The sequence below is a fragment of the Callorhinus ursinus genome, unplaced genomic scaffold (genome assembly GCF_003265705.2).
Source record: "Callorhinus ursinus isolate GAN/ISIS: 27379988/994484 unplaced genomic scaffold, GSC_fseal_2.0 scaffold9, whole genome shotgun sequence".
NCBI lineage: Eukaryota > Metazoa > Chordata > Mammalia > Carnivora > Otariidae > Callorhinus > Callorhinus ursinus.
Window position 1 is genome coordinate 4,648,232 of NW_027397071.1, and position 25,350 is coordinate 4,673,581.

Here is a 25,350-nt window from a genome sequence, read left to right on the forward strand (position 1 = left end):
CATCAGGAAAATGCAAATTAAAACAATAAGATGCCACTACATACACATTAGAAGGGCCAAAATCCAGAACACTGACAACACCAAATGCTGGTGAGGATAAGGAGCCACAGACATTGCTGGTGAGAAAGCAAAATGGTACCCACTTTGGAAGATATTTTGGTGGTTTCTTACAAAACTAAACATACTCTTACTGTACAATCTAACAATTGTGCTCTTTGGTATTTACCCAAAGGAATTGAAAACATATGTCCACACAAAAATGTGTACATGGATGTTTATAGCAGCTCTATTCATAATTGTCAAAACTTGGAGACAACCAAGATGTCCTTCAGTTGGTGAATGAATACATACACTGAGGCACATCCAGATAATGGAATGTTATTCAGCACTAAAAAGAATGAACTATCAAGCCATGGAAAGACATGGAGGAATCTTAAATGCACATTACTCAGTGAAAGAAGCCAATCTACCATATGATTCCAACTATATGACATTCTGGAAAATGCAAAACTATGGACACAATAAAAAGATTAGTGGTTGCCAGGGGTGCAGGAGGTGGGGGAAAGATGAATAGGCAGAAAGGATTTTTAAGACAGGGAAAATACTCTGTATGATAGTATAATGATGAATATATGTTACTATACATTTGTCCAAACCCATAAAATGTAGAACATCAATAGTGAAGCCTAAGGTAAACTGTGGACTTTGGATGATAATGATGTGTCAATGTATGTTCATTCTTGGTGACAAATGTACCATCCTAAGAGGTGATGTTGATAATGGGGGAAGTTATGCATGTGTGGGGGTGGGGGGGCATGGCAAAATCTCTGTATCTTCCTCTCAGTTTTGTAGTAAACATGAAACTGCTCTAAAAAATAAAGTTTTTTTTAAAAAATGCTTTTGCACTGAAAAATTAATAAAAGTTAATAAATTGCAATTTTTAATAAAGTATAGATAAGTTTCAGGGATAAACAATGAAATACTTGCAGGGCATGAATAAGAAGCTAAATGCATGCATTTATAATTAAATTGTAATGCATTGTAGGAGCAATAATACATTCTCTCTAATTTACCTGTCTTTAGGACTTTAGAGCTTCCAACACTTATTTACCTGCATTTCATTAGATATTCACAATATCCATGTACAGCAGGCAAGGTCAGTGTTATCCTCCTTTGACACGTGAGCAAACTAAGGCTCAGAATCTATTTCTTCTGACCCCTAATGCAGTGCTCTTTCAAGGGCAAAAGGACCAAAATAATTTGACGACTTTCTTGATTAACTCCCCAGCCTTTATTGAAACTTCAATACTTAAGGTCAAAGAGACTCACAAACCCTGGCTTAGGAAATTTGGAAAATAATCAGGAGATACAGGTACAAAGTATACACCACAATTGCTCTCCAAATTATAAAACTCAAGAAAGTGTTAGTGGTGGTTGATATTCTCTGCTAGGCACCACTTCCCAAGTTCCTGAACCCAGAAATGGAAATGCCATTTCAGTCCCAACTACAGCACAGCCAATGAAACATCCCAGGCCCTGCTGAATAAGGAGTGGAGACCCTACCAGAGTGTCCCCTTCCTCCATCAATGCCGTATGCCGCCAGAACCAGTGCAGAAGAGAGGAAATTGCAGCCTCCCATTTTATGACCTTCATACTGTGCTGGAGGATTTAAAACAGCCCCACCAGGGAGGCTGGGTGCTTTGGGAAGCCTTCTCTTCATATTTCATTTGCTTCTGTTGCAGTATCTATGGAAGTGATGAAGACAAGTCCCTCCTGGCAGCGAACCCTGCTGAGGCTGCCAACCTCCTCCATATCTGAGGTTGAGGGGGAGGGTCCACGTGGCTTGGGGGCAGGGTGGACCCAATCTAGGGGGGCAGGGTCATGAAGTTGCTTTTCCGCAGAGCCTTACATATTGAGTATGTTATACAAACCACAGTGGCTGAGAGAACTCCAGGGTCAGCCAAATCTAAATTCAAATCCATGCTCTGCCACGGGCTAGCTGTGCAATTGTGAGAAAATTATATGACTTTTCTAAGCCTTAGTTTCTCCTGTAACCTGAGGATAATAAGCCCCACCTCATACAATTTCTGTGAGGATTTAATGAGATAATGTGGGTATTTGGCATAGAGCCTCCCTCAAAACAGTAATTGCTAACTATTGCAATTATTGTAGTAATAAGTATCACCAATTATTATTAATGCTTAGTATACCAAACAACTAGTCAGAGTTGAATGGAGTGAAAGACTAAGAGAGTTTGGGTTTAGGATCTTTGGGTCAACAGATCAGAATGCTAGTTGTCCTTTCTTCTTTGGAATGGTTGGGAAAAATGGTCTGTGGGGGGCCGGGAGAGGTAAAGTGAGTTTATTTTCTTGTATATGCATTTTAAACAAAGAAAGAAAAAGAAGAAATTCTCCTTCCTTCCAGCACCCAATGTCCACTGGGCTTGGAGGGGCTCGAGCCAGGGCTAGCCACCTTGGAGAAGGTGTCGCAGTAGAAGGCAATGGCATTGACCTTGTACTCCATGGGGAGGAAGTGCCCTAGACTGACACCACCAGAATGTCACAGCCTCATCAGGGTGAAGCTAGACAATGAATTCTGAGCCTGGATCACTCGGCCCTGGGTCAGTGCCAAAGGAAACCATCCTTCAGCAGCCAGCTCTTCCACACTGAGCCCTGACAGGACAGGGAGGCCAATCTGTGTGGGGAGGAAGACAGTTCATTAAACACCTCCAGTAGGTAGATTTGTTTATCCCGTCTATGCAACCTTCATCACTGCCATAGTACTACTACCTTCATTTTATAGATGATAAAAGTGGAGTTCAGACAAAGACCAAGGTCACAGTGCCAGTAAGTGACTGATCAATCACTGGTGTGCATGACTTTAAAAGCCAGCTCTAAAATTCCTTAGGGACTCATCCAAGTCCAAGAAAGAGCTCACAAATCTGGAAATCTGGAGAGTCAGGTCCTAGCTGCTCTCTTGCCCCTAACTAGCTGGATGACCTTGCGCAAGACATCTTGCTTCTGGGGACCAGGGATTCCTCATGCGTAAAATGAGACAGTGAACTCGATGACTCATAAGGACTTACCATGCCTGCCTGCATTATAGGAGTGTGAGGCGGGGTGGTCATTCCAGGCCTAGTACGCTGGGAGAGAAGTATCCTCGCAATGGAGCACGAGTAGGCAGAGGTGGAATCCACAAGGTACTGCTGGTTCCATCCCATCAGCACTTCGCAGCTCCATCTGCACACCATTTCCCAGACCCTATACTTCATCTTCCCCTTCCTTTCCCATTCCTACACACACAGTCCCCCAAGCTGGGACAAAAGTCCCCGTGGGTCCCTGTGCTCTAAGCCATACATTCAACAATATTCAAATGGACAATGTTGAATTGAATAGTGTCCCCAGGTAACATTAAGTCAGGTTAATTTCTATTTATTTCCATTGAGATTTAGTTATTAATAATTCATGTCCTGAAATCATGGGGAAGCCCAAATCCTTACATGTTCTGGGGCTAAGAAAGGCCTAATCTGGTGTTTGGCCTAGAACTGTGGCCCTTCCCTTTGCCCCTTCCCTATGCCCAACCCCATCTGCTCAGCCACACAAGGAACTGAGGGATTCTAGGCTACCCACTGGGGAGTGATTCCTTCAAAGCCACACTCACCCTAATGACCTCACAGATGGGCAACTACAGCCTCTCATTTTCTTTGTGAAGCTCTGAACTAATTTGAACCTGGGGGTCCCAGCTTTACTAGGAGGAACAAAGGGCCAGAAGTCTGGGGAGACTCAGGATAGCTGTCAACAGTTTATCATCTGAGAACTTTCCACCATCGTCCCAGACCTGGGCCTGGGAAATAGAGCTAGGATGTATTAGCTGTTCCAATGCTAGGAGAGACCTCAGGAAAGAGGGGAAAAAATGGGGGGATTCACCCCAAGACCACGTTTCTAGGCAGACAGATGGGAATGTTTTCGGTGTACAGGGTGTCATCCCATAGTGTGGAGGCCAAAGGCATAGTGCTGAAGGGGAATGGTTCTTATTTGCATCCTGGCACTTGCCAGCTACAGGACCTCAGGAAAGGGATTCAGTCCCTTCCCCTCTCTTTGATCTTTTCTGATGTGTAAAATGGGGCTAATCACTTAGCACATAAGGTCTTTGTAAGAAATGAAACAGTGCAAAGATCTTTTAGTGAATACTATTAAGTTATAACTATTATCAATTAGGGAACTCATGGTGAGGCTTGCTGCAAAGCCTATGCTCTTTTGCTTGACAAATTCTGCTTATTTTATATAAAGTTTTCTTAAATAAATCTTGAGACCTCCAGTCTCCCACCAGAAGAAAACTTGCTTTCTTTTTTTTAAGGATTTTATTTATTTATTTGACAGAGAGAGAGAGCAAGCAGGGAGAGCAGCAGAGGAAGAGGGAGAACAGGACCCTGAGATCATGACCTGAGCCGAAAGCAGATGCTGAACCAACTGAGCCACCCAGGCACCCCAGAAAACTTGCTTTCTTTAAAGGCATATTAGAGAGGAATTGTATAGCTATATAAAAGAAATGAATGACATAGAGTCCCACAGCCTCCCCAAAGACTTCAAAAATGCTGTCTGGGGAGCAGGACCTGGGGGCAGGGACCCTGCGGGGAGAAGGGGTGAAGTTAGGACAAAGGGTGAGCATACAGGGACCAGTGCTCCTAAACAGAGTGCATCCGCTCTAAGGCATCTTTCTGGCTAAAAAACAATCACTGTGACCACTCTCTGCCATTCTTACGCACAGTGTCCCTTGATCCGCTAGTTCCTTGGTGCTCCTCTATTCAGTATGGAAGAGCACTGGCCTAGACAGAGCCAGCCAGGCATTTGTCATGAAAGATGAGGAACAGAAGGATCTGCACAAGTTCCTCATCATCCCTGAACTGCCCTACCCCACCTTTGTGGTCCTCTAAGACCTTGAGGCATATTTAGCAGTGGAGAGGTGATGAGCACATGCAGTGTGGAAGGATGGGTGACAGTAAATGGTCATCACTGTCCTATAGCTCACCATTCAGGTTTCCTCTTAGACAGTCCCTACCTCATCCAGAAAATATAAGCTGGTGGAAAAATGTGGTGTGAGACTCTGGAGAAGATGGGAGCAAGGAATGATCAGGAGGAGGTAAAAGCTGATTCCTTCCCAAAAGGACCAAGCAGAAAGTAGCAGGTAAAACATCTTTGAAAGAAAGAGGCAATCAATGGACGGTTTGGGATTATTCTAGCTGGTAAAGGCATCAGTGGAGAAAAGAAGGGAGCCAGTGTGGAGGTTCTAGGGGTCTATATGGATTTGTCTTAGATGCACATCAGCCCCAGAACAGGAGCCATAGTGTTTGAACATTTGAAAAGTTCCACAGTGGAAAAGCCCCAAAGACCCTGTGGAGCCATTTGGCTCCAGGGCAACAGGCACCAGAATTACTTCCTGCCCTGCCCTGTGTCCAACAAACACAGAAATGTGTTTGTTCTGTGAGACTGGCTCCTATAAATGACGTGAGCTAATCTCACCACATTCAGAAATGTTTGAAACAAAATAAAAACCATAATTGGCCCTAGACCAACTCTGAACACTCAGAATGTTTAATCCCACGGTTTTCACCCACTCGGGTAACAAGGGCATTTACCAGCCAAAACCCCCCTCCCTGTGCTTGAATTCATCATCCTTTCTTATTTCCCCTCCCCCCTTGGCCCTCCCTCCAGCCTCACAGACTGAAAGAAAGCTTCACAAGCATTCTTGACTCTTTTCATCATTCCTGACTCCAACGTCATTATATCCTGCTAATTCTTCTTCTGAAAAGCATTCACATTTGCTCTTGGTTCTCCACCTATAAGGCTACAACCCCAGCCCAGGCCATCTTCCCTTCACACTGTTTTATGACCCTTTTGCCACCCATGTTTTCCCTCCAATACTGTCTGCAGAAGGGTTCTTTTTTCATGCTATGCTCCATGTCATGTCAGTGACCCCCCTCCCCACCAAGTTTTATCTCCCTTTAATCACACTCAGCTCCTCAGCAGTGAGATCTGTTTGAATTCTGAAGCCTTCCCTACATGGCAGAGCCTGCCTGTGGTCTTTATGCTTAGCCTGGGGGACACTGCTACTGTGAAGCCTTCCCTCACCCCGCAAGGGGCAAAAGTTCTGTGTTGCTTTGCTCATCCCTTTTGCATAACACTCATCACATTTTATCCTTTAAGGGGTAATTACAAAACTAAACCATTAGCTACTTATTCATCTCATTCAAACTCCCTTCCTGCCAGCTCCCTGCATAGAGCCTCATGATAGAAAACTCTAGATAAATGTGTGTTGAATTTATTCTCACTGTTGCAAGCCTGTCTACCCATACCTATAGTCCATTACCCATATCTATCCCAACCCTCCACCATCTCCTTTCTGATCCCCTCTGTTTATTTAAATCCTACCCACCGTTCAAGGCTCACCTGCTTCTAAACTTGTGCATGGAACTCCAAAGGGCAGAGTCCTGCCACCTCAATTTCATCTCCTTCTAGGACAGGATGATTCTAGACTGGATACCTAGAATATGGGTATATTAGGGAATCTGAATGGGTCGTGAATATGGTTGCAGTAAAGCATTTGACAAGCATTTCAAGATCGCCTCCAAGCATGGAAACAGGGCTAGACACTAAGATATACTAGCTGGATAATATAATTAGAACAATTAATAACTAATTGAATTGCCACGTCAGAAGGATGTAGCCCTCAGCCCTATACTTAAATTATTGCACACATATTTGTTAAGTTCCATATTTTTATTAATGACTTAAATTAAGGCATATAAGTTATTCTTAATACCAATTGCCCAAATACAGGAAAGAGGGTGGGGGGAGTTAGTCATGATTTATCAGCAATGGATTTGAAAAATATCTAAGAGTTTTGACCGATATAAAACTCAATAAGTCAGAATGATAGAAGAAGGAAGAAAAGAAGAAGGGGAGAAGGGAAGGAAAGAAGAGGGAAAGAGAAAGAAAGAGAGAGAAAAAGTAAATGATTTCAGGTGGTATAGGTGGAAACCAAGTAGTGCTTTGCAGGGCTTTGGACCACTAGGGAGGTTAATGTGTGATACTTTAACAAATAGCTCTGTGGTCAAATAAGTTTAGGAAACACTAGCTTAGGGAAAGATCGACAGGACTATTCAGTTCCTTCAGGACTCTGAAGTATGCTCTGAAATCTCCAAGAGGTTATGGTAGTCCACAGGATTTCCCAAACATATTTGACTGAAACTAACTGACCACCCAGCCCTGACCTGCAAATCACATCACAGGAGCTAGGATGAGTGAAACTCACTTTGAGAAGCGAAGGATTTCAGCTCCCTGGGCCGATCAGAGCCTATCTAAAGTATAGCATGAAGCTCCAGGGAACCTCAAAAGAAGAGAAATAGAGATCTGTTGGACAAGATTAGGAAAAGCATTTAGGCTGGCAAAAATATTCAAAACCATAATATCTGAAGAATGTTGGGAAAATTGACATGTTTTGCCTAAAGAAGAGCTGACTTGGCAGGGGGGTGAGATGATCACAGAAGGTTGAAGACTTGATAATTGTAATTAAATATGTTAAGAGCTGGCAAAGGAGGAAGGAATTAAACTTGTTCATATGTGACCTCAAAAGATAAAACTGGGAGCAATGGTCGGAATCCTAAATGAGTCATATTTTAGCTTATCTTATACAGTTTTCTTTACACGTATTATTTTTGGCTAAAATTCTGGTGAGGTGCTTACTGCCCAGCTAGGAGTATTATATTCGGGAGTTTCCAATTTCCCTGCTTCTCCTTCTTTTTTGCCTAGAAACAGGACTTGAGTCATGGGGGATCAAATGGGGCACTCAAATCCTATCTGAGGTAGTGAAAAGAGATGAGTCCATGCATGGGTCCCAGCCAAGACCTTGAGGTAAATATAAGAGTCAAGCCAAGAAGAACAAAGAAGAACCCTAGTCCAAGGGGCAGGAGAGCTAGAGCCGAGTCAGGCCCAGGCAGAAAGAACACTGGGATGGTTGCATGTCAAGAGCCTGGTTTGGGATCACTGCTGTGAACAGCAGCTCACCTGTAGGAAATCGGCACATGAAATGTCAGGCAGGCATAAAGATACAGGACAGCAAGGGGTCCCAGACAGCCAAGTTGGGCAGCAGTGAGGAGTCTTTCTTAGGCTATTTCAGGTAGATGATCTACCATAGATCATAAGCAGTTAAGTGACACTCATACAGAACACCAATATTTGCATAAATTCCACTAGTCTCCTTCAATTATCCTCCAAAGACTAATATTTTAAGAATCTTCTCATTACTTTGAACCTCTTCAGGACTTGTACTAATAGATCCAAGTTCCTTGTTTTAGAAACCAAGAGAGAGGCAATGATTGGCCACAGTAACAGAACTTGATAGATTATGGAAAGGCAGAGCTTGAACTATCATCCTCTGAATCACCCAGACCATTTTTGTCCCTTTGTATTCACCATGACACCCAAATAAAAAGATCAAGTCCCAGTCTTTGCCCCATAAATGTTGGTTGAAGTAAATTAAGTAGGCAATGGTGTGTCAAGAAATAGTGTTGACTTTTCTATTTAAATAGCAAAAAATGGAAGACCAAGGAACAAATGCAGCTTCTGCTCTGGATGTAAGCTGATGTCCCTATTTGGCACTGGGGTGTGAAGGGCCCCTAACTTGGTTATCATCCCCATAAGTGTGCTGACCTGAGCTCTAAGCACTGACCCAAGGAAGGTCCTGTGGGCCTGGGTACACCACATCAGATTCTGAGGTGATGCTGAAGAAGGGCTCTGGGGAGGCTTTGGTCCCTGGCTGCCTATAAATACAGTGCAATATTAAGTTGAAATATGGGCTATAGGTTTATCCTTGCCTGGCATTTGAGCTCTCCCAGGCCCCCAGAGTCATGCCGCCAGAAGAAGCCATTAACTCCCACAGCTCCGGGGTAAGTGCTGCTTCCCAGTCAAGGCTCATAAAATTTCAAACAGAAACCCTCCAAACCCAGGAAGATCAGCCTCCTTGACAAGAAACACATGGGCAGAGCCAACACATGGAATGCATTTTGGTCTGAACGGCTTCTTTTGATAATGTTTCCAAGGGCTGAGACCACAGCTCTCTGCACCTTCATGGCAAGTGCTCAAGTCTTACTTCTCTAGGCCTGGGCATCTTGTTAGAGCTCCCAGTCTCTGGGACTGTTGATTCTCAATGCCTTTATTGTGCCACAGGACTAACCCCTGGCCCTTAAGGCATGGACAAATTGCATATTGTCAGTATCTCAACCAGATCATTTACTCCACCACAAACTCAGAGCTGTGAGCATGAGCTCCCAACTGTAGGCAGACGTCTGATACAGAATGTTTACCCTTGCTCTTACTGAGGATCATTTCTCTGCTTGTTCCACCTCCTTAAATAAGCCCCTAAGCCAACAATGCATGACTTCTTTATCGGTTTCCCAACTGCACTCTGACAGTTACCACGATCTTTCTCTATTCTTCTGTCATCACTGCCCTCATTACTGAACGCTTGTTCCAAGCCCCAGGCTGTGACCACCAGCCCCTTCACACCACCCTCAAGCATTCTAGAGGTCTGCGCCTCTTCTCCCCCACCCCAAGCACTCCTCAGGGAGTGCCCTTCCCTTTCATTTCCAACCCTCCGGTCTTTTAGCCACATTACAGCAACTTACGTGCAGGTGGCTGAAAGTTTCGGGGCACATCACCATGCTTATCTTCTAAAATTGTCTCTGCAGTTAATGTGTGTGGGTGGATGGATGGATGGGTGAATGGATGGATGGTTGGGTGGATGGAAAAATGGGTGGATGGATGGATGGATGGATGGACGGATGGATGGATGAATTAAAGAAATAGTGACTTCCACCAGGCCCGGGACTTTGTCTAACCCTAAATGTCCTACATTTGGTACAAGAATCTTTAGCACAATACTCAGAAAAGTACTCAAGAAAGGTACTTTTCTCCGGCCATAAGTCTAGTTTTTCTGCCCCAGAAAACTTCCAAATCTCCAGGTCCAAATCATAAAGTCTTCTCCGTTCTGAGCAAAACAATCAGAAGTCCTGGTCCTGGTCCATGTTCGGGTCATCATTCTCAGTAAGGCCAAGGATTAATTCAGCTCTTCTTCCTGGCAATCACCAGCTGCACCAAGAACCCAACAATAGCCACCAAAAGCCTCTTGTCTTAGTTAGTTCAAGCTGCTATAACAAAATACCACAAACCAGGTGGTTTATAAACACCAGAAATTTATTTCTCACAGTGCTGGAGGCTGGAAGCCCAAGATCAAGGCTTTGGCAGATTCAACGTCTGATGACAGCCTCCTTCCTGATTCATAGACGGCTGCATTCTTGCTCTGTCCTCACACAGTGGAAGCGGTGAAGGAGCCCTCTCGGACCTGTTTCGTAAGGACACAAATCTCATTCATAAGGGTTCCACCCTTATGACCTAATAATCACTTCCCAAAGGTCCCACCTCCTAGTACCATCGCCTTGGGGGCAGGATTTCTACATATAAATTTCAGGGGGATGCAGACATTCCAACCATAGCACCTCCCAGATCCTATTTTATCCTTTAAAAATTTTTTGTGTGTATCTAACTGCAATCAAATGTGTTAAAGTTTTTTCTGGTTTTTTGTTTTTTTGTTTTGTTTTGTTTTTTTTAAGAATGAAGGAGCCCCTGGGTGGCTCAGTCGGTTGAGCGTCTGCCTTCGGCTCAGGTTGTGGTGGTCCCGGGGTCCTGGGATTGAGCCCCGCACTGGGGTCCCTGCTCGGCGGGGAGCCTGCCTCCCCCTCTGCCACTCCCCCTGCTTGTGTTCCCTCTCTTGCTGTGTCTCTCTCTGTGTGTCAAGTAAATGAATAAAATCTTTAAAAAAAAAAAAAGAATGAAGTTGAGTGGGGTGTTACAGATCAACATCAGACATAAGCCATCTAACCATAAAGGAGAGCAGAGAATTAAAAAAAAAAAAAAAAAAAGCCCCTGCCCAGAGGGCTTTCTGTGTAAATTAGACACACAGAGGGAGTGCAACAAGACAGGGCAGGCACCCATAGGGAGACAGGTGGTAGCCAAGGATAACTGTCTTTGTTCCTGGCCAGGGCAGTCTGTCATCTGCCACCTTCGAGGCAGCTCAGGAGAAGGCTCAAGAATGAGACTGAGAGGAGAGAGTAGTAATAAATTACTTCCAGTAATAAGTGGAAATGAAGGCAGGGCTGAGAGGCCCAGACACGTGACTCCTGGCTCCTGTCCTCCCTTATATTCCTATGTGTGAGAGAGGGCAAAAGAAAGGACAGTATTAATGAAACTGATCCCCAACCCTCACAAGACTAAGAGGACCAAATAGAGGGTGTGCAGGATTGGACACTAGCATTGCTGTGTGTGTCTGTGTAGGAGTGTGTGTGCGTGTGTGTGTGTGTGTTTACTGTTCCAGCATTAGTTTATTCTTCTAGCATATGTGATTGTGCTGAACCCTGTGTGTGGGTGACATCTTCCAGTCCCACCCATGCCATAACCCTGCAGCGTTCTCTCTTCATAAATTCCAGGGTTAGAGCCCAAAGGCATCTCAGTCCAGCACATCTTGTCACATTGAAATAAAAGCAAAATTAAAGCTTAGACATTGTGAAAGCCTCGTAAAGCTCCCCCAACACACCATCCAGGCTCAGATTTCCCAACATCAAGCTGCTGCTCCTAGGACAACCCTCTTAAGATGCATGCGGAATATGTAGGTCAAGAAAGATGGATTTTAATCCTTTTATTAGAAGAAATTACATCAGTTCAAGACACAATATTGAAGGAGAGTGTCTTGAGCAAAGCTGATGAAAGCTGGCGAAGTCTGTTCCGTGTGGAACTCACCCTGAGTTCACTAAAGACACACTGGGACTTTGCTGGAGACTCACAACACCCTTCTCCATGCTGTGAACGTCACACGTAAACTGCGCCCCCTTCTTCCTGGATCAGGAAAACTGGGAGGCTGTGAGCACCCAAGTCCTGGTTCTTGAGTTCACCTGATTCCTTCATTCTTGTGCAGACAGTCACCCTCCATCTACAAAACAGCCACTCTCCCAATTACATGGCAGTAAATTACAGTGTTCATTGGAATTAAGTTCCTTGTATTCTCTGCTGTCTTTAGTGATTCCAAAACTTGTTGAAGATGATTGTCTTGGGTGAGCCAGCCAGAGGAAGGGAGAAGAGATTCCTTCTAAGGTTTGAAAGTTCCGATGAATGAGTAATTAGAATGCCGAGGATGATTCTTCAGGAACCATGGAAATAGCCAGGAACCAGAAAGAAGCAAAAGCCTTTCTTGGAGAGGAAAGACTCTCCCCGATTTGTAAGAAGGTGATAGCTTTCAGCCCCTTCCAAGGTCCCCCACGGCATCGGGGATGGGAAGTTCTAAGACACGGGGAAAGAATATGGCCTCCCTAGGGGTTCCTGGGCCCTGAGTGCTAGCTTCCAGAGCTGAGGCAGGGCTGGACCTGACACTCACATCCTCAATTCCTGAACTGTTTGGGGGAAAAGAGGATAGAGGCACCCTGAACCTGTGGTTCATTTCTTTGCATCTCTCACTGTGAATAGGGAAGGTTTGGGGCAAGCCCTGATGTGTGCAATGAAAGCTGTCTTTCTGGATTTGCAAGTAGATTAAATGAGGTTGGAGTTTTACAGAAAACAGGTTTCCAAACACATTAGCCACAGGCCAAACATCTCCTCAGAGGAATTTTATTTTTAGAAGAGCCTTAAAAGTATTTCCTTTACAGTACCTGAGACTAAAATCAATCCCTGTGACAACTTGACACTCCATTTACTGTAAGCCTTTGGAGATAGTAGAACTATTTGCCCTATCTCACCTGAGTAGGGTTGAGCACTCACTGAGCATGAGAGAAAACCTCCGAGAGAAAACCTCCCTCCATGAAGGCTGGGAGCAAAGGGGGCGGGGAGCTCTCCTTCCATTATGCTCATGTCTCCCACTTTTCAATTTGTTTGACAGAAACCACCAGATCAGAGAACCACGTTCCTCTTTGGCTTTGTCACAATTTGGGGCATGTCACAACTTCTCCAAGTCTCAATTTTCCTATTTATGTAAGAAAGAATTGTAAAAATCATTTCCTTCCTAACCCAGGAATTACTTCCAGAACCACAAAGACACACCTGAGGCTCCTTCAGCTTTGCAAAAGGCACATATTTATCAGCACAAATTTAATTTCAATCATTTCTGGAGGTTTTACGTTTAAAGTGGAAAACATTTTGGGGTGCCTAGGTGGCTCAATCCGTTAGGTGGCCGGCTCCTGGTTTCGGCTCAGGTCATGATCTCAGGGTCCTGGAATCGAGCCCCACGTCGGGTTCTGTGCTCAGTGTGGAGTCGGCTGGAAGATTCTCTCTCTCCCTCTCTCTCTGCCCCTCTCCCAGCTTGCTCTCTCACACGCGCTCTCTCTCTCTAAAATAAATAAGTAAATCTTTAAAAATTTTTAAAAAATAAAGTGGGAGGGGCGCCTGGGTGGCTCAGTCGTTAAGCGTCTGCCTTCGGCTCAGGTCATGGTCCCAGGGTCCTGGGATCGAGCCCCGCATTGGGCTCCCTGCTCCTCGGGAAGCCTGCTTCTCCCTCTCCCACTCCCCCTGCTTGTGTTCCCTCTCTCGCTGTCTCTCTCTCTCTCTCTCTCTGTCAAATAAATAAATAAAATCTTTTAAAAATTTTTTTAAATAATATAGTGGAAAACATTTTCATGATTGCTGTTTCAATTCTTCCAACAAACCTATAATGTCTTCTAGACAAGGAGATTGGGACTTAGAGAGATTATGTATTTTCTCAGTCCCAGAGCTATGAAGTGATAACATGGTACAATTCATTTGTTTCTACTGCCGAAATTCCTCAATATTTTCCAGTTGAATTCGGCTACTGATCACAAGTTATCTGCCTGAAGAGTTTAATATCAAATCATAATTACAATAATTGCTACCAGTTGAGATTCTACTATAAGCCATGTGTTTGGGCATTTGTGTGGGTTAATCTTCACAGCACCCCTGCAAGTAGGTGATATTGTCCTCATTTTATAAAGGAAAAATAAAAATATAAATATAAACTGAGTAAGGATTCAGGTCTGTGTTGTACTGCCTTCTACTCCACAATTAGGAGAGAAAGAATTCCATAGGGGACCCTTCGGAAGGTCTAACAACCGTCCCAATATCACTAAGTTCTTGGGGACTTCAACTCAGGGTGCTTTTATCGGGGCAAATTTTTTAAAACTCACCAAAATCTATTTGCTATTGACTGTGGAACACCCAGAAGGTATGATAGCGCCATAGTCTTTTAATGAAGACTTCCTACCTCAGTGGGGAAACTCGCTCTTGTCCTGGGGAAATCCTTCCTTGCTAACCTTCCCCCTCTGATTACAGCACAACAGCATTTTTCAAAAGCAATTATTTGTAGGTCTTCTAAATGGGTTGATTAAGCTGCAGGAAAATTTAGGGGAGACTCCAGCTTACCTCTCCAGAACTTTTCAAAAGGCTCTGTAAAGTAGGGGGGGGTGGGGTGTGAAGTTGCATTTGAAAGGAGCCGGAGTAAGCAAGGTACAGACCATCCTAATAGGCCAGGGAATTCAATCTTATAATCACCCCAGAAAGGGTAAAGTGAACACTAGAAACAATGTAAAAACAAGAGGACTTTTCACCTTCAGGTGTCTGGCAAAATTGCAGCACTGCAAAATGTGGCTTGTTCCAGGTAACAAGTAGTAAGCATGCAGTCCCAAGGGTGTTGAAGCACTATTCTCATGTTGGGCAGAGGGACCTCTGCCAAAGTTCTCTGAAGTCTGTCTGTGCTTTTGCTCCTGGAAGCCTCCCTTCCCAGGAATATATCCACAAATGAATCACTCTAACCACCAGCCCCCTCCAGGAGAAGGCTCATCCTCAGGGTCTCGAGAACCTATTTTGCACATAGAAGAAAGCCTGTTTCACTCCTCGATCACATGGAGAATTAAGAGGAATAAAAGCTTAACCAAGAGTTCACATCATGTGCAATTTAAAAAGAATACCCACATGTAGTAAATACCTCATTACATATGGGTAACTTCGTTATTTCATGAATTTTCCACCCCATTTGCCATTGCAGGGTGACAGTCCCCCATGCCCACAAATGCTGCAGGGCGTTCTAGCACCTGTCATTAGTCAGCAAGGTCTAGAGCATGCTTATGCATCTTAATATCAACTAAAGCAAGCATAATACAGCTAAATCTGCTCTTCTCATCCCCCCATACACACACAAACACACACACACACACACACACACACACACACACACACTCCAAAGCTAATTATATGTGATTTGGGGATTTTTCCAGAGCAGGGATTATCCGCTTCACTGTTCCTTTAGAGTCAACTGCACTGTGGCATATTCTATTATCCTGCTTTAAAAAGCAGGTCTGATATCTCACCCTGGGCTCTGTTAGAAAAGGAAAAACAGCAGGAATTTCACACAACTGGACCTGACCCTCAGCAGCACAAATCTGGGATGTGTTAGGGATGTGAAAACAGCTCCACATCTGCATGGCGCCTTCCGTTCTCCAAGCTCAGGATGCATCAGGGACTTCACTGGGGCCTCACAGCAAAGCAGCATCCTCTCCGCCCATCAGCCCAGGTCTGACCACAAAGGCCTCCCTGGCCCTCCGCAGGCCCCTCAGCATTCCACTGTTCCTGGCCCAGTTCCGAGCTGATAATCCAATCCCCATTGGTTTGCCTTCTCCACAAAATTTTAAATGGGAGACGGGTTCCTCTTCATTTCCTGTTTCACTCCCTCCACTGATTTTTTAAACAGTTTGCCACTTCTCACCCTGTGGGGATGGATGCCATCCAGTGACCCCCGATGCCACCACGTCCAACTGCTATGCAAAAACTCTAGCCCGTGTGCTGAGCTGACAGTGCAGGTGGGGACCCCAGGTGCTATCTCCACTCAGAGTAAAGTCTAACCTGTCGAGATGGAATCTGCCGGACCCAGAGGCTGACTCATCCTGACCTCGGGCTGAGGGTTCCTCCTGCAACTGGCTCTGTTCCCCTTTCCACCCTGTACTTTCTCCCCTTCCCTTAAGACTCATATCTTGGAGTCTCTGATGATCTGTGTTAAGGAAGGGACAGGCGTAATTTCCTTAATCTCAAATCTGCTGATCACAAACAGCAGGGGAGGTAGAGATGTTGCCCTCCACATTTGTGGGAGATGAAGTACACGCACATACCTCTGTTCCCGGCTCCTGGAAGGCAGGGTTCTTTTTTGGTTTGAATTCCCAAGGGAAGTGGCTATTTTGAAACCAGCCTGGGGGATATGAAGATAGCTGACCATTCTCATTGTCCAAAAAGAGAGTGAGAATATCCAGAAGGTGAGAGGCCCTCTGTGTCTAGTTTGAATACATTCTTTAAGTTTTACGTTGAAGTTGATTCTTTTCCCATAATATTTCCATAATGTTCCTTTTCTTTATTATTTTTCCATGAAGAGCTATCCTCCTATACTCTACTATTTGTGACTCTCAAGGCTTATTCAAAAATCTTCGGGATAAAAAAACAGAGAACTCCCTCCAAGCATGTTATTAGTGCCCAATAATCTGAAACCTGAAACTAAACTATAAAATAAGTTCAGTTTTTTTTTTCCAACACTCAACATCCCATCACACACACTTTGCTTGCTTCTCTCCCCACCTTGGTACCCCTTGCACTTTCCTGGCAGCCTGGGGCGTGCTACAGTGGCAGAGTCTGCCCACCCACTTCCTGAGCAGCACCCCCCACCCCACCCCAGAGCCCAAGTTCACCTCTTGCCCCATCATTTCAGTTTTTGAACTAATTCAAATGGATGTGTTAATGGACGATAATGGGAAATAACTATAACAACATTTTACATATGTATGCAATAACATACTTTTCAAAGCAATGGACAGTTTTCAAAGATTTTACATTAATTATTTCACCTGATAATGTTTTTATATTGGCCCATCAGTTGTAGAGGGTTGAAATTTCCTTCTCCGTTTCATGGATGAGGACATTGAGGGTCTTCGAGTTTAATTGTTTGGCCCAAAGTTACAGAGCTAGAAAGATGCGGAGCGGGGACTTGATAAGAGTGTTCTGGAACCTGGTTCCCACACTGGCTGGACGGTTGTTCGTTCATCCCGTGTGTCTCCTCTTTGAAGAGAACAGCTGGAATAGGCAATGCCTTAATTATTTCTCAACGCAAATACATGCTAGAACCTTCTTCATAATGCAGACTCTTAAGATGCACCACCCCAGACTTACTGAATCTGAATATCTGAGACGGGGCCAGAAACCTTTAATTTAACATCTTAATTCCTAGGACAATTCTTGGGCACACTAATATCTCAGAACCTTTTCCTTGAGTCAAGGAATTGGATTTCTAACAGGGAAATTTCAGACTTCAGAGAAAGAAAGATCAAAGAACTATTTGGGAAATAGAAACTCTTCTGTTGAATGCCATTAATACTTTCTGAGCACACGCTTATTTTATGGTGGTCTGTACACCCCAGAATGGCCAGGCTCTGCCTAAGTATTGTTCCAAACCCTTAACCCCACCTCAAGACTTCTCTACTCCAACTGGGAGCACCCAGTATAGTTTGAAGAGAGGGGCTGTCTTTGGCTTCTCTCTTTTGTCTTTCCTCGGTCTCCATGTTCTGCTTGATGTTGTTAAACTCAAAAAGGAAAAGAAAACATAAAAGAGTATTAGGAAAACACCCTCTTCCTTCCTCTCAAGAACATTTTTCTCCACCGTTTTGCAAGAATAATATATTATTATCAAGGACCAAATCCCCACCGTGGCTACATTCATGTAAAATTCAAAAACATCTGGATAATTGATTGACTTTCTCTCTTTTTATTTGAATGTGCAGCATTGTGTACAACCAGCCTGTGTGTTCTCCCATGGGAACTACTGAGGATGTAAATCCTTCCCTCAGCTCTTTAATTAAAGTTACGAAAACATCAAGAGGGTCTCACCCTTGTAAACACAAGGAGCCTTTCCAGGAAATAGCTCTGCCTCTTGTGTTAACAGATGTCATGGGGCAGTTGGGTGGGAGAGTGTTGTTTTAAAATTCTCAATCTGCCTCACAAGAGTTTTTTCCTTAGATGGTTCCTGGATAGCATCACATGCTTTTCTCCTTTCAACTCTCACATCACTTCGTGTAGTTTTTCTACTCTGTCTCACTGCTATGGTCTGAGTGTTTGTGTTCCCCCAAAATTCCTATGTTGAAACCCCCAAGGCAATGGTGTTAGGAGCTATGACCTTTGAGACGTAACTAGGTCATGAGAGCTTTGAGGATTAAGAATGGGATTCATGCCCTTGTAAAAGTGACCCCAGAGAGAGCCCTTGCACCTTCTACCATGTGAGGGCACAGCAAGAAGTTGGCGATCTCTAGGCCAGAAGAGGGCATTCACCAGAACCTGACTATGCTGGCACCTTGATCCTGGACTTGGATCCCACAGAACTGTGGAAAATAATTTCTGTTGTTTATGAATTTCCCAGTGTGTGGCGTTTTGTTATAGCAGCCAAAACAGACTGAGACACCCACCTTGAGCACTTGTCAGGTGGACCAGAAATAATACAAAGGCCAACTCCTTAGACCAGTGACAGTCATCATCTGCCATCTGATTTCCCTGGATTAGGCCACATTCTCATTATTTGCCTCCTCATACTGAGATAGTGAACAGCTTTGTAGTTATACAATATTGGATGTATCCGCCTGACTTTAAATACCTGGATGAAAAGTAGAAAATCTTCTCAGAAAATCAGGATGCTTAGCATCATGGTGACAAGGTTCCAGATACCTGACAGACTTATTCCTTTATCCAGATCTTTTCTGGGTTATTGGTTTGAATATCCCCTTGCATGCTGTTTTGTCAACAGTAAGCAGCCTTCCAGGTGAGCATTCTTCTGTTCCAAGGAAGGGCAGCAAGCTCCTGGAAGGAAATGCTGAGCATCTTCACCCTGGGGGGAAATAGAGTCAGTACAGAGGAGACCTAAGAGAACACTTCCCAGAAGCAGGCAGGTGAGAAGACCGAAGGTACAGGAGGTTGGGGTCAAATATTTTGGACTCTTGAAGATAAGCAATTCTGAGTTCAGCCATGGTGTAGCAATCAGTCCTAATATATGGCTGATGAGCAACTAAGTAGAATAGATATAAAGGTCATTGGAACTGACTCATTTAAAGAATCGAACTGGAAGGGCAGAGATACCTCCATATGGATGCCAAAGTCCCTGGGATGATCGCATAACAACCTGTGCTCAAGTCATCAACAACAGCCATAGATTGTCCACAAAATATCAAATAGTAAAAGCAAAAGGCAGTAAATAGAGCAGTATGACAGGATTGGCCTTCCAAAGAGGTGCTATGCCCAGAAGTCCAGAAATTGGATCCTAGATCTGACCACCACTAATTTGCTGTTGACCCTAGGCAAGTCATTTAACATCTTTGAGACCTGGTTTAACTTATATGTAAGAGAAGAGGGTTAGGTTGGATGATCCCTATGGCTTCCTCTAGCTCTGACTTCCAGTCCCATCTGGTTCAGGGAGGAGGGAGTTGAGGGAAGCAGAGAGGCCCTGGATGATGGGTTATTGCTGCCAAAATCACCCTTTCCCCTCCCTCCTCCTGTTCTCTCATTGACATGCCCTTTATTATCTTGTTGTTGTTGATGTAGTGTTTTTTCCCACAGAGCTCTGTGGGATAGGAAAACAGAGCACACACAGAGCAGATAGGAAAGGAGAGCAGGAGTGGGAAAGGGGAGGAAGGGCTTCTCCAGGATTCCCTAAGCCCCTGCTCTCCAGAGCCACAGGCCGAGGAGGCGTGTCTTCCCGGCTGGGAATCTGAGAAGGTGAAGATCTCTCAACATCCTCCAGCGCCTCCAAACTCTGCAACCTTTTCCTGGGTGCTCCTGGTTCCAGCACCAGATCACTGGTCATTGTTCTCCCGCCATGTCCTGCTTTCTTTCCAAGCTTCTTAGGGGGCCTGGGTCATTCCTGTAAAGGCCAAGGAGCTGAACCGGTAGGATCTATAAAGCACAGTATACTTCTGGTAACAGATAGTTTTTGCTAAATAACAAAACATGATAAAATTTAGTGATTTAAAGCAACAACCATTTTATTTGCTCCAATTCTGTTGGTCAGTGGGGTGGTTATTCTGGTCTGGGATGGCTTATCTGTGGCTGAACAGTCTAGAATAGAGCTGTCTAATAGAAATATAATACAAACCATGCCTGCAATTTGAAATTTTCTAGTAGCCACATTTAAAAAACTTAAAAGAAACAAGTGAAGTTAATTTTAATAATATATTTTAAGTCAACCCAATGTCCAAAATATTATTTCAATGTGTAATTAACATAAAACTTAGTGAAATATTTTACATTCTTTTCATCATACTAGTTTTCAAAATCTGTATTTCACACTTACAATATATTTCAATTCTAGCCACATTTCAAGTGCTCAACAGCCATCATATAAGAAACTGAAGGTCTAGAATGACCTCTGGCTCACATGTCTGAGGTGGCAGGTGGGATGGTTGGAATGGCTAGAATGTCTGAGGCTTCTCTTCACATAGTATCTCATCCTCCAGGAGAGCAGCCCAGATTTGTCTGCATGAGAGAGGAAGAGTTGCTATCGGCAATAGAACCCCAGGGCACAAGTGATTTTCAAACTTCCATCTGTTCCATGTTTGCTGAAGTTCCATGGCCAGAGTGAGATACATGACCTAACCAGGCGCCAGTGTGGGAAGGGTCTATCTGAGGATGTGGTTACCAGGAGGTAACTAAAGAGAAGGCCATTTCCACCAGACCCCCAGGTTGGAGGGAAACATCCCAGGGCTGCCACCAGCCTCCTCCTTCCTCCTTCTTAGAAAATTTCAACACAGAGGAAAGCACAAAAAAGGAAAATTAAAATAATCTGTAATCTTACCTCCCACAAATACAGATAATTCTATCTCCCACAAACAACCACAGATAATCTTGTTTCCCACAAATAACATAGATAACCCTATCTCCCACAGATACTGCTACCTTTCCATTATTTTTTCAATGCAGACATACACAATCATTTTATAAATTGGCAAACAAGTCATAAAATATGAACCACTATCATTTAACAAAACATTTTTAACATTTTCCCACATTATTAAATATTCTTCTAAGAAGTGAATTTTAATGGTTTCATAGCATTTTATTCTATGGATATACCACAATTTATATAAACAATCCTTTATTGCTAAAGGATTATATTGTTTCCTATTTTTCATACTTACAAATAATAAGGAAATTAATCATCTTAGTTCACACATTTTCCATTCATTCAAGCCCTTTTGTGAAGAATGGATTCCTAGAAATAGAATTTCTAAGTCAAAAAATATTGCACATTTCAAAGTATCTGATTGATTTATTGACTGATTGATTCAACAAATAATCACTAAGCATGTGTAATTCCAGATACTCTTAAAGGTGCTAGGGATAAGGCAGTATGAAAAACAGACAGAAACCCCTACTGTCATGAAGGCGGTTACATTACACCGGAGTGAGCCTTCAATAGGGAAGAAGTGTATTACCGAGTATGGGGGATGGGGAGTGCCGGGGTGAGGACAGGGCTACAGATGTAAATAAGATATTCGCTCATGCAAACTTTGCTCAAAATACATTCTTCAGTTTCTTTCTTCAGGGTATATAAGATGGAGGGAAGGCAGGACGCGGGAGAAACTTACTAAACAGGTGACCCGAAAGGTCAGAATACAATTCATCTTCATCATAGGACTGGCCCAGGCTATTCTTCACCTGTAAGCAGTTGTAGGATTACAACTAGACCCCAGGTAGTCAAGCTAGGGGTCCATGGGGGAGGAGTCTCTTGCTGCTAGTCCTGTGGAGATACATCCACAGTGGTACCCACATAACTCTTGGGAACAAATACAGGGAAGGAGATACCATGGGGCAGTGGGATCTTTGAGCTCCTGCCTTACCTCTTTGGTCAAGTGTTTCCTCTGATTGGCCAGAAACCTCCCAAAGGCTACAATCAGTGCCCTTTTTTCTCAGAAAGCTCAAACCACAAATACAAACCCTCTTCCACCATGATAAAAAGGCTTGCAAATATTGAACGTTGAGGATATATGTTTGATGAATGCATGGCTATTTAAATAACTGAGTGAAGTTTTTGAGTTTAGAAAAAGGAAACAGCTTTATCTGAAGAGGATGAAGAGAACTTCACTATTTACACAGCATGCCTGTGGCATTAGGGAGGCAGAATGAGATTAGAAAGGTGATAGTAGTCTCATGAAAAGAGAACTTTGGCCTGGTTGTTATTCCACCACTGATGACTACATTCATGTTCTCGGATGCAGTACTGATCTCTAGAATTACCATATTTTTATCTGGACATAGATAACACAAAGCAGTATATACCTGTACCACTGAGGCCTGAGTCACAGAGGCATCCAGAAATATCTCCCATAAACTATCCTTTGTCACTACTCACAAAATCATTCACTCATTCAACCAACAAACGTTTATGATGTGCATGTTATTTGCCAGGCATTTGTTCTAGTTGTGGAGAACAACTGTTCTGGGTGTCAGAGTTAAGAAACACCAGTCCAAATCTACATTCTATGGGGAGAGGTAAATATACAAGCATATGAATACAACCAGATAGCAATAAGTACTATAGAAATGAAGAAAGGATGATGTAACAGAAAATGACTCAGTGGTTTCTTCAAGTTGGGTGTTCAAGAAAGCCCTCTCTGTGGAAGTGACATTGAAGTTGAGATCTGCATGACAAGCAGGCACCAGACATATGAGAATCAGAGGCCATAGGGAGGCCCAAATGCCCTGAGGCATGTTTATGAAACAGAGAGGATATTCCAGAGTAGCTGGAGCATGGTAGGTGACAGGAAAATGGTGTGAGCTAAGGTTCAGGTAAGGAAGCCTTGTAGGAGTTTGGGTTTTAATTGAAAAGCCATTGAAGAGCTTTGAGTAAGACATTGTGCATCATGGGGTGCCTGGGTGGCTCAGTCCGTTAAGCATCCAACTCTTGATTTTGGCTCGGGTCATGATCTCAGGGTGGGATAGAGATTCTCTCTCTCTCTCTCTCTCCCTCGACCCCTACCCCCCTTGCCCTCCCCCACCACTGGCACCGGCATACACTCCTTGCCTCTAAAAAAACAAAAGATATTGTGCATCTGATTTGTGTATGAAAAATGGAGAAAGAGGTTGAAAGCAAGAGTGAAAACAGGAAGACCAGCAAACAAACTACTGCTATAACCTTGATGAGAGACAGAAATTACACCGGTAGCAGTGGAGAAGAAAGGAGTGGACCGATTTTGTGATATTTTTCAGTAGGTTTCTGATGGACAAGATGTTGGCTTCAGCTAGTGGATGAACGCCGAGACCATTTACAGAAATTAGAAAGACATGGGAATAGCAGATTTTGAGGTAAAACTCAAAAGATCTGTTTTGTCCCGGTCAGGTTGGAGAGGCCTACTAGATGTCCAATGGCGATGTTGTGTAGACAGTTGGAAATGAGCCCAGAATTTTCAGGTAGAGATCAGGTTTGCAAGTCACAAGTGTAAATTGGCAGGACATGGATGTGGTTCAGTGTACTCTTTCATTAAACTCCTTTCATTAAGGTGTCAAATGATAAAATGAATGAGTAGTCATACGAAGAGTAAAGAACAGTAACTCAGCCTTACAAAACCAGAATCATCTGTCACTCAGCAAGTTACTTCTTTGTCTGTGAAATGGAGTTAGTGGTGATCTCTACCAGGAAAGGTTGTCTTAAGACCAAAGGAGCCAACATTTGCAAAAGCACCTAGTAGGGTCTCCAGCACAACGTAGGCCTCTTTCAGCAAGTGGCTGTCTGCTCTATTCAATCTGAAAAGCCTGCTAGAAAATATGCAAGAGAAAGTACAGGGACCACCCTCTGAAGGAGTCTGCCCCATGCCTCACAGGCCCTTTTGTTGACAGCTTTGGTGAAGGCAGAATCAACACTGTGCAGAGCCCTCACTTGAATCCTAAATCAGCTGCTTCTGGGAAAAAAACAGTGATGAATTTCTTGACAGCCATGCTGTTTGCCAGCTGATAACGTATTTTTCACAGATTATTAGACTTGAGCCAAGGAAGCAACAGTAAAAACGCATTTTACAAATATTATTATGGCTTCTGAGTGGAGTTTTGTTTTAGTTTTCTCTCTCCCTCTCCCTCCCTCTCTCTCTCTCTCTCTCTCTCTCTCTCTCTTTTTTTTTTCTTTAAGAAAGTGCCTGCATAGAGCCTATTTTGGGGGCTGACTTGAGTTGTTTTCCTGGCTGCACTCCAGGGAGCTTCATAGCAAGGGTTGCTCAAGCTGCTGATAGTGGTTTTTGTGGGCTATTTGTTGCTGCTTTTAAGTGCCCAAAAGACCTCTCATTCCCACGTCTTCCTAGTTCAAAAAGGAGGTGCAGGACTCCTGACCACTAACAACGAGTGTAGACCCTCTGAAATCAAGGGGTTGGGGAGGGAAGGGGGAAGGGCTACTACTTAAGTCCATGGTCATCTGCTCCCTTCTCATGACAGGGGCAATTCTGCACTGGACCTGCTCCAGGATCCTGGTGGGAAAATCTGTAGACAAACTACCACAGCAAACAGCACCCTTGGGGAATGTTCTTGTGGTGTTTCTGTCATAAAGGGGCCATTTGCGCTCAAGAGGTTTCCACAGAGGACACCATCCCATCATGGTGTGTCACGAAGAGGGCACAGGGCATGGGTATGCTGTGAACAGCCCAGGCCCTCCACACAGGAGGTGGAGGCAGGGCTGCTGCCAGAAGGCCCAGGGCCATGGCAGGCCTGGACAGCCTGCAGAGACTGTTCATTGACCAGCTCAAGTGGGTTCTTAATTCTGGATGAGTAAATTAAGCCTTTACCTGGAGGCTTCTCCTGGAAGCACTGGTACCAGCCCCCACTCTGAATTTGCTGGGAACATTATAACCTCCCCGGAGCTTCTGTCTGAATGGAGAACTCTTTCCCCGGAACTCTTTAGGAATGGGTCAGTTTAGGCCAGAAGGTGGATGTCTCCTGCTGGCGGCAAGTGGGGTAACAAGGAATAGGCAGGAATTCAGGAGCCTAACCAAAGCCAAGAGTTCTGTGAGCTTCATCCTGGTAAAGCATGCCCCTCTAAAGTTCCCCTGCTTTCACCAGCATTTCATCAAGAACACAGAATTGCTGCTCAGGTAATCCCATGAATGACAGAGGTCCTGACCCATTCACACATAGGAAGGGAAGGAATTCCTCATCTTACATTTTCACACTGTGTGTTGCCCTGGGTGAGCCTCCCTGACCACAGGGAATGTCTGTCAGGCAACAGGGTAAAATGGAAAGGGGGAGA

The 25,350-nt window shown here is 44.0% G+C and overlaps 1 long non-coding RNA gene across 2 annotated transcripts; it reads right to left on the minus strand.

The window, feature by feature from the left end:
* Window positions 1–14,662: 14,662 nt before the first annotated feature.
* LOC112824313 (uncharacterized) lies at window positions 14,663–20,574 on the minus strand. 2 transcript variants are annotated; one of them, XR_012379226.1, is made up of 4 exons: window positions 20,416–20,574; window positions 18,727–18,957; window positions 17,550–17,665; window positions 14,663–14,907 (listed from the first exon to the last, which is right to left on the minus strand). It is a non-coding gene; the product is annotated as an uncharacterized lncRNA (long non-coding RNA). The 2 variants fall into 2 exon arrangements; XR_012379225.1 differs by lacking the exon at window positions 14,663–14,907 and adding an exon at window positions 16,948–17,159.
* Window positions 20,575–25,350: the final 4,776 nt, after the last annotated feature.